This window comes from Mus pahari, chromosome 5, assembly GCF_900095145.1.
Source record: "Mus pahari chromosome 5, PAHARI_EIJ_v1.1, whole genome shotgun sequence".
In the NCBI taxonomy this organism is placed as follows: domain Eukaryota; kingdom Metazoa; phylum Chordata; class Mammalia; order Rodentia; family Muridae; genus Mus; species Mus pahari.
The window spans coordinates 27139738-27152729 of record NC_034594.1 but is presented as its reverse complement, the minus strand read 5'-3'; positions in this window follow the sequence as shown (position 1 = coordinate 27152729).

Sequence of the window (12992 nt, the reverse complement as noted above, 5' to 3'; positions counted from 1 at the left end):
ACTACTTCCCTCTGAATCTTCTCTAATGAGCACTTTATCCCAAACTTTTAATCAAAGCTACTCCTAGCAAGACCTCAGCGGAATTTGTATTGACGCTCTGCCCTCAGGAAGGGCCATCAGGAAGCATCCTCAGAAGGACAAGCCCACCACTTCTACCTCAAGACACTATCTCAAGTCTGGAGCTCTGGAGAGCAAAGACACTTTGCCTAATCTGGAGGTCACTATCATCTTCATTGGTACTTGTCACCTTCCCAAACTCTTCACATTACTTCACTGATGGGCCCATCTTTTATCTCCGCCATCTGTTGTTATCCAGGTTTTCTGTCGTTTGCTTGATACTCTCAGTATTCCAAGCTTATCAGCCCAGCTATTCATTTCCACTGTCACTTGAATATATAGTTATTTAACACCTTTCACAATAAAAGCACAACATTGTTTCTCTTCTAACTTTCCTAGTGTTCTCAAGCATAGTAACATGATGAGACTATACTACAACTCAGCACTCTTATCAAAATCTTTAAAGTCAATCTGAAGTAATCCCTTCAAATCTGTGACATAAAATCTGCCAATGCGCCAGGCGTGGTGGCGCACGCCTTTAATCCCAGTACTCGGGAGGCAGAGGCAGGCAGATTTCTGAGTTCGAGGCCAGCCTGGTCTACAAAGTGAGCTCCAGGACAGCCAGAGCTATACAGAGAAACCCTGTCTCGAAAAACCAAAAAAAAAAAAAAAATCTGCCAATGCTACTTTAAAATATATTTTTAAGAAATATATAGAATAAGGTTGTTTCCCACTTCTGCCCTGTTACCACCCTAACTACTCTATGGCCTCTTGAAATAAATTTCAATGTTATTGGCGGTTTATTGACCTACTCTTCTTCTTGCCTCAGTTTAGCTGACTGGTTCCAGGTCTCCCCCATGAATAGCCAGCTTCTGGAATACATAGGCCATTTGTACTTTGTGATGTCAATCTCTCCTACTGGGCTATGGGCTGGTTCTTAGTTAGACCTCTATGGGGATTCATAGTGCAGTGACTAAGCACAATTTTAAGTTTTCGATAAATGGTAAGTGGATAAATAATGAAATGGATGAATGCTACAACATAGACCACAATGAATAAAGAGATTTATAGATCTGCTTGGCAGAAAATTCAAGGGGTTATTATTAGCTCTACTCACTGGGCATGCCAACTGGAAAGAATGTCACACATGCTCTGACATATTCATTTTTCTCCTGGATTTGGTTGGCAGAATTGAATCGTCTTTCTCCTTTCCAGAGGCTGATTAATTTAAGCAAAAGGGCATGTGTGGTGACCCACACAGCACACTGCCCAAGTCATTTGACTCCAATAATTCAATATGTACAAAGAAATTCTGTTGAAACAAGAAAGGTGCTAATGAAGCTAGCAAAAATCAATCCTAAAAGTTTGAAAGTACCAGATTTTTTAATGATCTCAAAATTGTTCATAAACAGATTAGGTAGCTCTGACATATTCCTGGATAACTCAAGTTGGCAGAGTGTAATCTTTTTAAAGTTTTAATCACATTTATTGTTTATTTTCAATGCAAGACTACCTGATAATAGCTCACAGGAGCTTACACCTGGTCCAAATTAAAATTTACATGCATTTATTTCCCCAAAGGCAGTGACTGAATGCTTTGCATTCTCGTTCACTCTCAGCAGGCTTACTCAAGATTGTTTTGAATCTGAGTTTTATAATTAGGACTTAACATTTAAATCACATTCAGGAATCTGTGCATATGGTTAAGCAGACTGTCAGAATAAATTATGACCTTACCAAATAGTAATCTGCTTGTATCTTCTTCCAAATGCACTTGCTTAGATTCCCTAGCCATAGTTCACCCCTCATCCAACTCAGGACACTTGTCCACTGAGATGGCACTTTTGCCAATCTTTCATTCTGTTCCAGGACTTTCAGCCTTTGTAATATATTATGGATCTGCAGCAGGAGGGAAATTTTCACTAAAGTGCCTAATGTGCTTCTTTATTTAAATATTATTAACCATACATCTCTCTCTCTCTCTGTTGATGCACCATATCATAGTTTAAGAGTCTTCAATAATCTTGAGTAGGTGATCCTACAACGCATTGGGATAAACTGAGGTTCAGGGAGCTTAAGTGATTCCACATTTACCCCTAATCAGTGGCAGACTGGACTATAAATCCAGGAGACTTTCCAAAACTACCAGACACAACTTTGCACCAGATGACAGAATGCTTGACTTTTCTGATTGTTCGTTTGTTCAGGATTTTGTTTTCTTAATTAGCTTTATTTTTTGAAGGGCTCAGGATCAAATTCAAGGTCTTCTGCATATAAGACAAAGAACTCTAGCACTAAACTACATGCCTGCTCAGTTTTATTGTTGCTGTTGTTGTTTAGTTGGTAGTACAGGTTTGTTTCTTTTTGCGTTTGTTGAATCTCATTATGTATCCTTGGCTATAGGGCTGGAATTAAGTACGGAAATCAGTGGAGGACATCTCTAGGACTAACTGGATGCTTGGGACAGGGGAAGCTTCTGAGAGTCTAGGCTCTAGAGATAACCCTAGCTGAGATTCCTAACAGCGGTAAATACAGAGACTGAATTGGCCACCTTCTGTAGCCAGACAAGTCATCCAGTGGAGAGAGGGGGACATCAACCTACCCACAAAACTTTCAACCAAAAATTTGTTCTGCCTAGAAGATGCACAGGGATAAATATGGAGCAGAGACTGAAGTGAAAACTTAAGGGTTCTTTGGAAAAACAGTTGTGTTTGATGGTGTTTTGCTGAAGCAGACATAGGTAAAAGGAGATTCTTCTAAAGAAGCATGTGAAAGGACACATGATGAAGGAGTCGTGGTTAATGATACACATCTATTGGTTCACCTTACATTTCATAGATAAGCTCCATTTTTCAGGACTCCATAGAGAGAAATGCACCAAAAACCTTCTGTTGGTGTGCTGTGGCTTCTTGCCACTTCTTCGGACTTAAACTGATTGGCAGAGTGATGTCAGCTGAGACAGACTCATGTAGAGTTTTACTAAGTCAAGTTCAGATGCTGAGACAAGACCCATGGAAGACACATGATGTTTGGAGGGAGTATAAATAGTATTCAATGGACAGTGATAGAGCCTGAATTTGGCTTGGTTATAGAGCTAGCTGTGCAATGCTTATTGGTCTCTTGCCTTTGCTGATCTTTGCTTCACTGTGAGAGAGGCACAGTTCAGAACATTTCTTGGCATTCCTTTTGTCCCTGGTCCCTCCTGCTGACTTGTGGAGAGACTGAGGCCCAGCTGTCTCTGCTAGGTAATAAGGTTGCTGCTGATTCACATTTACTATTCCAATGTTACCAAACTGGACTGTTGGTGTATCTGTGAAGTGTGGATCAAACTGCCACTGCTGACCTGTGAACTGGACTGCTGATTTCCTGACAATGCAGATGGGAGTTCCTCCTCCAAAGAACCCTTTCTAAACAGGTCCACTTCCACCATATTCTTTCTTTTCCACTACTTTTGATGGGTGGTGGTCTAGAAGGGAGATTAAAACATTTAAGAATCATCATTAAAATTAGAGTTTTGAAAAAAATTAAAGTTATAAGAGACTGAGGGAGCAACCAACCAATGACTGTCCCAACTTCAGAGTCATCCCATGTGAGCTAACCCCTAATATTATGAATGCTCTGATATGCTTCTAGACAGGAACCTAGCATAACTGTCTCCTGAGAGACTTCATCTACCAGCAGATAGAAACAGATGGAGAGACCCACAGCCAAACACCACGAGTGGGAAGTCTTGTGGAAGAGCAGGGGATAAAATTGATCTGGGTGGAAGGGTCAAGGACTCTATTGAGGTTTAGTCTTTTGCTATGTATTGAAATGCTAAATTTACATCCCCAAGACCTGGTTGCCACATAGATGAGAGTCTGCACATAAAACCAAGTGACACTATGTGACCTTGCCTACAAGTTATTTCTGATTGGTGAATAAAGATGCCAACAGCTAATACCTGGGCAGAAAAGTTGTGTATTCTATCCAAGAACTAAATGGTCAAAGTCAGTGTAGAAACCCCAGATTGTGATTAAATTTTTCTGCAAAAGGACACCACAAGACAGAATCAATTAACCTGGACCCAGGGGTGTTCATAGAGACTGAACCACCAAACAGGCAGCATGCAGGAGTTGGACCTAGGTCCCCTACACAATTGTGTAACTTGATCATCATGTGGGTCCCCTAACAATTGGAATGGGGCCTGTCTCTGACTCTGCTCCCTGCCATTGGATCCCCTTCTTCTACCTGGACTTCCTGGTTAGGCCTAGTCCTTCTGAGAGAAGATGTCTCAGGATGGGGTGGTACCTAAAGGGGCTTCCCTTTCTCTTAAGAGAAAGAGAGGAGGTAGTGTGGGTGGGGGGTAGGAAGGATTTATAAGACTGGATTGGGAAGGGGACAGCTGTGATCAGAATGTAAAGTGAATAAAACAAAATAAATTATTGAACAAAAATATGTAGACTAGGCTGGCTGGGAACTCATAGAGATTTGCCTGTCTCTGCCTTCAAGGTACTTAGACAGAAGATATACACCAACATGCCTAGTAACTGTTCTTAATCTATACACCATTATCAAAAGCTAGCTCCTGTGCAGAATGTTGGGGTACCAGTGTCTGTAATCCCAGCACTCTGGAAGTAAGGACGAAGGGTCTGAAACTCAAAGAAAACTTCAGCCATGTATAAGCCCTTGCTTCAACAGCCAACACAGTGAGAAGTAAGCTCACCCTTGAGCCTCATGCACAATAAAGTGAGAGTGACTAGTTCTTCCCAGCTGTGTCCAGTACTTTGGTATCAAAGGAAGAAATTCAGAACATTAGCAACCAAATTTCAGACTTTAGCGATCAAGTCAAAGATAAGTGGGTTGGTGTAGGACGGAGCACAAAAGGAAAATCTCTTCCCAATACTCCTAAAATAACATCTGGAAAGTTCTTGCAAATGTTAGACTTAGCGCCAGACTCCCACAGAAGTTAAACATCAAGTTAAGCTGCTTCAGACAAATCTAATTTTATTCCAAAAATGAAGTCAACACATTATCAGGAAAGGTGGGGTGCTTAAAAAGAGTTGGAACAAGTAATAAGAAGACAATGGGATTCCCAGAGGGGAAAATTCTGCAAATAATTACAATTCGTGTGGTTATGTTAATCACATATGCAATATTCTAACACAAGAAAAAGAAATTGAAAATATGCCTCTTTCTCCTAAAGGATGGCATAACCACAATCTGTATGCTTTGTTTCTGTCCATCAAAATAATGCCCCTGCTGAAATCAAGTGGCCTAAAGAGCCCCCTGACAGAGCACTGTAATCATCTTTGAACCCAGCATCTGTCCAAGGGAAATACCACAGACATTACTGACTGCCTCATCTTTTCCCTATAGTGCTTTTCCCATTTTTGACTTTCTGTTATATCTTGACCTATATAGCACCATCAACTTCTCAAATGCCTTTTAATAACTTATTGAAAATTATCCATTTGTTTCCTTTATTGAAACTGTAGGATACTGAAAAAGATTAAAGTAACTAACTGAACCTGATAAAATTAGACAAGCCTTCCCTTGCAGCAATGCTGGCTCTTCTCTTTATTTTTTTAAATTCACAAAGTAACAATATCTATCACTTTAATGTCACTATAAAGGAAAATGAGGCATTGACAAGGTTATCTAGTTACGACATAAACTGAGCAGGGAGTACATTTAAAGCCACACACTGAAAGCACAGGTCTAGTGATGTCTGAGAGAGAGAGGGATGTAAGTGCACTCCATGCACAAGCTGACAACATGAGCAAAATCCAAGCATCTGTGATCCTAGTCTATACATACAGGGAGAAGAGAGTCTCAAACAGGAGGCTCCCAAGAAACGCATTGTCTAGGTAGCCCAGATTTCACAGACCCTATCTCAGATAAGGTGGGAAGGCAAGGAGCAACAACTAAACATAGTCCTATGCACCCTATATGTGTGTGCCACCCACACTCACACACAAATGAGTGTATATTCTTACATATTTATTTATTTAAAATCTTCAATAAAACCTATGCTTATTAATTCATTACTCATAGCAACCAGGAAATATAGTCAACCTAGATGTCCATCAACAGATGAATGCAAAAAATAGGGTGCATATGCACAATGACATTTTGTGCAGCCATAGACAAAAATTAAATTGTGACATTACAGAGAAATAGCTGGAACTGCAAATCATATTATTACAAAAGTTTTAAAAATGTCACTCAGAAATATAGATACAATGTTTTCTCTAATATACTGAGCATAGATGTGTGTGTGTGTGTGTGTGTGTGTGAGAGAGAGAGAGAGAGAGAGAGAGAGAGAGAGAGAGAGAGAGAACAGAAGGGTGAACTTACTGTAAGAAGGACAGGACCCAGCTGGTGGTATGGCACAGACACAGGAAGGGCACTGGAGAAGGAGAACCGATGAAAACAAAGGATGGTAACAATGTGTGCAAAATGCCATAATGAAACACATCAATTTACCTACTAACCTAAAAATTAAGTTCAAAATACTAAAATCTGAGGCTGAGCATGGTTAAGTGTTACTGAAGCCTCTGTGAGTTGTGTAAATACTTAATCTAGCACTCAGAAAGCAGAAGTGAGATGATCTCTGTGAGTTTGGGGCCAGCCTAGCCTACAAAGCTAGTTCTAGGACAGCCAGCACTATGTAGAGAGACTCTGTCTCAAAACAACAAATAAATAAAATTTGAGTTGGCAAGATGCTCAACAGGTAAAGGCACTTGCCCCCAAGCCTGATGATCTGAATTCAATCACAAATACCCACACAAAGAAAGAAGATACCAACTTCCAAAAACTGTACTTTGACCTTCACACAGATACAGTGGCACACAGGTGCACAAATAAAAGTTTAGAGTAATAAAAAAGTAAAGTCTCTTGCAAAACTAAATACACATATTAGCTGTTCTTTTCATAAGTGAAAAATTAATAAGAATGTTTATGGTTTGTCTGTATCTGTATCTGCACACAGACTTTTACTTCTCCTTAGACATGTAACAGGGCAAGAAAGTGCAGTTTCCTCCACCTTGTATTTTTGATGAAGCCATTTCAGTTTTAACTAAAATTTAGTCTCCTTGATGAAGAAGTGTAGGCATAAATTTTTTGGGTCCTACTTTTAATAAGGGTTCAACCTCTCCTCTAGCCCACCACTCAGGAGATGGTAGTGAAAGAGAAAAGTTATTAGGATATGGGGGAAGTGGACCTGTTCAGCAATAGTTCTGTGAGGGCAAGCTTGATCTTCTTTGCAGTTCATTCCTGTAACAAACACCAAATATGACTCAGTGTCTAGGCAGGCAGATACCACAAACACAAACCAACATCTACAGCCTAGACCAGTCCTTTAAGCATGTAGGAAACAAGCATGAACCAGCAGCAACAGTCCAGTCCTTTCAGTGGGCAGATACCAGGCAGCTGTAGTTCAATCCTGAAGAAACTACCAGGCTCATCAACTAGCCTGAGGCTAGGCTGCTGAAGCAGCAAGCTGCCACAGGAACCTCACAAGCAGTTCTTGGGCAAGTTTCTCTCAATGATGGCATTGCCAGAAGTTCAATTCAACAACGCTATGTAAAAGGAACCAATACATGTATGTCATTAGCAAAGAAAAGTGAGGAAGAGCAAACCAAACCAAAGCTCAGTACTCATCTCCCATTGTCTATAGGGTCATATTTATACTCCTTCTTCAAGTGTCATTTCATGTGTTTGCTATATCAAAGCATCCTTTCACCTTTGTCTGCTTCAGGAAAACATTCTTTTGTGTGTCTACTTTAGGAAGACACCCTTTCACTTGTGTGCCCCAGCGAAACATCATTAAACATAATTAATTTTCCATAGAACTAGAAATTTCTACTTCAGAGGAGCCCATGAAAATTGCCCAACTCTATTCTAGGAACCCAAGGTCAAGATGCCCTACCTAACTTCACTTCTTGTGCAGAACCCACCCATCCTAATCCCTCCACCCCTGCTCACATCATATCCAGTTAATTGCTTATCTTAGCTTCTGTTAAACTGCTTGCTTGCATGAAGCTTCCTGATACCTACAGAGTGATACACTGGGATGTGATTTTTACCTTTAAAAGCCCCTTAGTCTAAATGCTTAGGAATCCAAATACCTGAGTAGAGTCCCAACTGGATGGAAGAAAGACTTTCAACTAGTTATAAACAGTATGTAAGAGGGATGGATGAGCCAGAGGTGAGGAAGAGGAGAAAGAAAGTAGGATTTTTTTTTTTTTTTGAGGAAGTTTCTTGTAGCCCAGACTGGCCTCACACTCAATATAGACAACAATGAATTTCAATTCTTGATCATCTGCTTCTACCTTTTATGTACTGAGACTATAGGTGTATGTTCCCACAGATAGTTTTTGTTGTGCTAAGGATGAAATCCACAGCTTTGTACATGCTAGGCAAGCTCTGTTTCAACTTAACTACACCCCTAGCCCCAAAGTAGGATTATTCTTCTCTTTAATTTAAATAAATTGAACCCCCTGTTATATCCTTAGACCTAATCTGACTCTCAAGACCAGGGATGACTGTTTGGCTGGAGGACCTCAGCTAAAACCAAGTGAGGATAACAACTGTTTACTAAGCTAACAGTTTGTAGAATCTGATTTAAGCCAGGAATTTTGCAAGTCATGGAGGTGTAGCTCTTGGCTTAAATCTGAATGCAGCACACACCCTAGAATACCAGCTCATCACAAATACATTGACAGCTCTCATTCACTAACCCATCATAATATTGCACAGTTTTTATCCTGCATAATTGAAGTATGCTATTCTTAAGAAGAAAAATGCAATACTTTATTGGTTTACACCTGATTGACACTCATGCTTATACTGACATCCTACTTAAATTATCCAGGAATGTTTCTAAATACCCTTAAATAGCCACATGCTAGATGTTCCCAAATAACAGAAACATTACTGACTATTGTTTAGTGAAATCAGTCTTCCAGGGCCAACATTCTACTGTCTGTACAGTTTCAAATGCACAACCATTGTTCCTGAAATCCTAAAGAAATGTGACAAGTACAAACAATATTCTAATTAGCACATAGTGTTGAGAATCATTATTTTATTCAGGATTTTATTGTTATCATAACAGAGGCTAAGCCATGTCTCTGTGTGTCACCTAACTGAAGCCCATAATCAGGCTCCCCGCAAGCTTATCTAATCCACAGGAAGCAACTAGCAAATAGTCTCAGCCCTTTAGGGAGGAATAGAAGTTGCAGACTGAAAAAAAAAAAACTTAGAAATAACCAGTCACCTTTAAAAAAATAAAGAAAAAAAAACTTGGACAAAAAGAAGAGAAAAAAAGACAAGGGTCATCTCTATAAACATAAATTTCAAATTTTTATAGATGGTAAATCCAAAAACTTTGCCAAAATGAAATTTAATTGATGCTGTGTTGGCCGGGGGGGTGGGGGGGTGGGAGGGAGCTGTTGTTTCTCAACCAAAACTTCTTTTCTAGGTCAGTGAGGCTTTCATTTTTTTTTTAAAAAAAAAGAAAATTAGTTATGTGTGTGGGAAGAAGGGAGGGAGGGGAGAGGAAGGGAGGGGGAGGGAGGGAGGGAGGATATCTGTAGGTCCATGGAGTCCAGAAAGGACAGCCCATGTCCTGCTTCTACTCCTTTCCATGTTTTCCCTTAGGGCAGAGTTGCTCACTGAATATGGAGCTAGGCTAGTAGCCACTAAAGCCCAAGGATCTTGCACGATCTCCACCCACTACAGTGCTGAGGTTACAGGCACCCTTATACAAGAATCCTGAGAAGCAAAGTAAGCCAGGAGACCTCTTACCCACTGAGCCATCTCTCCAGTCTCAGCAGCTAGGCTTTTTGCCACCTATTTATCCAAATGTTTCACAGTGTTGATAAACAGAGGTCTGAGTCTTCGGTGGCTTGCATAGTGTGAGAGTAGCAAAGTCTTTTCCTGTCAACAATGAACCCTGGAAACATACCAGGAATGTTTAAATTACTGTTGAGTAAGAACCAAGTTTTAACCTCATTGTAGTCTGTTAAAGACAAGGTGAAGGTCAGTAAGACAGCTTAGTGAATAATGGTGTTTACTTGGAACAAGAACTGACAACCTGAGCTTGATCCCTGAGTCCTACAGGGTAGAAGGAGAGAACTAACTTCAGCAAATTGTCTCTGACCTCCACATGCATTCTGAGCACACATACAACATAGATAGATAGATAGATAGATAGATAGATAGATAGATAGATAGATAGATAGATAGATGATAGATAGAGAGAGAGAGAGAGAGAAAGATAATTATAGATATATAAATGTGATTTCAAAAAGTTTTTCTAAAAGATTTATTTGTCTCTTTGTGTGTATGTGCATATGTGCATTGCATCCCCTAGAACCAGATTTATAGGCAATTGTAAGCTACTTTAGGTAGGGGCTGAGAACTGAACTCTGATCCTCTGTAAGCACAGCATGGACTCTTAACCACTGAGCCATCTTGCCAGCCCATAGTTATAAAAATCTTTGAAGTTAAGGTGTTTGGTTTAGAGTTATTTATAGTTTTCATTATTATCAAATAAATAATTAAAAATAGTGTGTGATTCTTTAAAAAGAGAGTATTAAGGACTGATTTACAGCCAGGCATGGTGGCACACACCTTTAATCCCAGCACTTGGGAGGCATAGGCAGGCGGATTTCTGAGTTCGAGGCCAGCCTGGTCTACAAAGTGAGTTCCAGGACAGCCAGGGCTATACAAAGAAACCCTGTCTCGAAAAACCAAAAAAAAAAAAAAAAAAAAAAAGGACTGATTTACTTGATAATTTTTTTCATTAAATATATTTCCAGTTTAAAACAACACTCAACACCTTACTTGTTTCTTTATTAAAGAAGAAGGACTTTTAAAATACAGTTATAGTCCCACAAATCTGTAAATCATATTCTCAAAAGCTCTGTTTTCTAAGCCACATCTCTTGGCTCAAGCTGTACACACACAGGAAGGGCAACACTGCCTGCTGACACTCAAAGTCATCTTGCTGTCTTCAGATTGAACCTGTATGCCATGCACGTACTCTCGCATCCCTCTGCTTACAAATGATGAACACAAGCTTTTAGGCAACCAAAATCCAAAGCAGAGTTCCAACACACAAATTTATCCTCTATTTCTGTTTATATTTTAAAACAGAATTGCTAGCTTCTTTTAATAAGGCTTGTAATTGTTTTCCTTGTTCAGTCTTGTATAGGTAAGAAGAAAGACATTAGACAGATTTACAAGAATTCACATAGTTGACAGGAATGCTGAAGTGGCTGAACCCAAGGAGGCCTGGATGTGACCAGGGTGCTCCATCTTGGATCTGCTCTCAAGCCTGCTGCACTCTTGTCAATAATCTATTCAGTTTTCATATTTACATAACAAATCCCCTGGTTGGTTTAACTCCAATTACACACTTCCTTTCTTTCATCTTTCTAAATGTATAGCTACTACTTCACAAGATAAATAAATAAATCTTGTAAAGCCAATGGCTGGACTTATGCCAGGCAACTGGAAATAGATGTCCATCCCACTCTAAATCTCCAGGTTCCCAAGTTCTCATATATTCTTCTCTTATGCATCCAAAACCTCTCCATTCAACATTTCATGATTGTTCAGATATTGAAAAAGACTCCAGTTGGTAAGTTTCTGGTAAAGTAGAGCCAAAAATAGCAAGGGACTCACTCCTTACCTAAAAACAGATGTCAAGTCAAAGCAATGAACCAGAACCCAAAACACACTAGCCACAGCCAGTCAAATAGTACCAAAATGAAACTAGACCTCGTCACATGACTTAAAATAGTACTGGCACCTTACTGCTGTTTTTCTAAAAGTCTGAAGGCTTGGGATATAGTTCAATCAGTGCAATCTTTGCCCAGCTTATATAATCTCTAGCATCCTACAAACAGAGTGTAGTGGCATCTACCTGTATCATTGTACTCCACAGATAAAGGCCGGAGGGTCAGGAATTCACTGTAATCTTTAGTTACATAGTGAGTTTAAGGCCAGCCTTGAATAGTTAAAACTGTATCTCAATAAAAACTTGAAGTCGTTCAATGGCTCAGTGTTTAAGAGCTCATGAACAATCATGAGTACCAGCGTTCAAATCCTAGCACAGACATAACAAGCTGGCCACCCCCCTACACACATACACACACAAGCTCCTGTAGCTCTACCCCAAGGAGGCAAGAGGCAGAAGGATTGTTAGGACTTACAGCTGTTTTAGTCAGGTTTACAGTGATTTTCTAGAAAGAATGTCCCACATCCACTCATCGTGGAAGCTGCCTGGCACTGGAAACCTAGCCATCTATTCAAGGCTGGTGAAGTCATGGACGGTGGAGGAGACCCTATCACCACTTTACTAAATCAGCATGATCTCTAACTGCACTCTCAAAATCTATCCATGCCCACAGATAAGTGTAGTTCTCATCCTTCATCAGGGAAACTTGTTGATGCAAATGATGGAGACCACTATAGAAAAGTACAGCCAATCAAAATGTAGAATTGCAGAGCCCAGTTCCAACTGGTACATCTTTAAAATAACTCCTGCACCTAAGGCTCAGGTATCATTGCAGAAGAGGGAGTGGAAAGAGTATATGAGAGAAACAGGGAGTTTACTATGAGGTTGTATCACCGAGAAATGTCAGAAGCCGCACCCATAACTACCAAGTATGACCTCAACAAAGACAGCACTGATAGATGTGCTACTGTGGATGGGGGAGGAGAGGCCAGTAAGCCTCAACCCTACCCAAAGAACTACAGACTACAAAGGAATGCTGAGAACAGGAGAGTCTTTTCCAGGGAAGAACTCAACAATTGGTTATTCAATACCAAATGGTCAGATCTGAAAATAAACTTACAAGTAACATTATATAGGCTGAGTTAGTCTCTCTCTCTCTCTCTCTCTCTCTCTCTCTCTCTCTCTCACACACACACACACACAC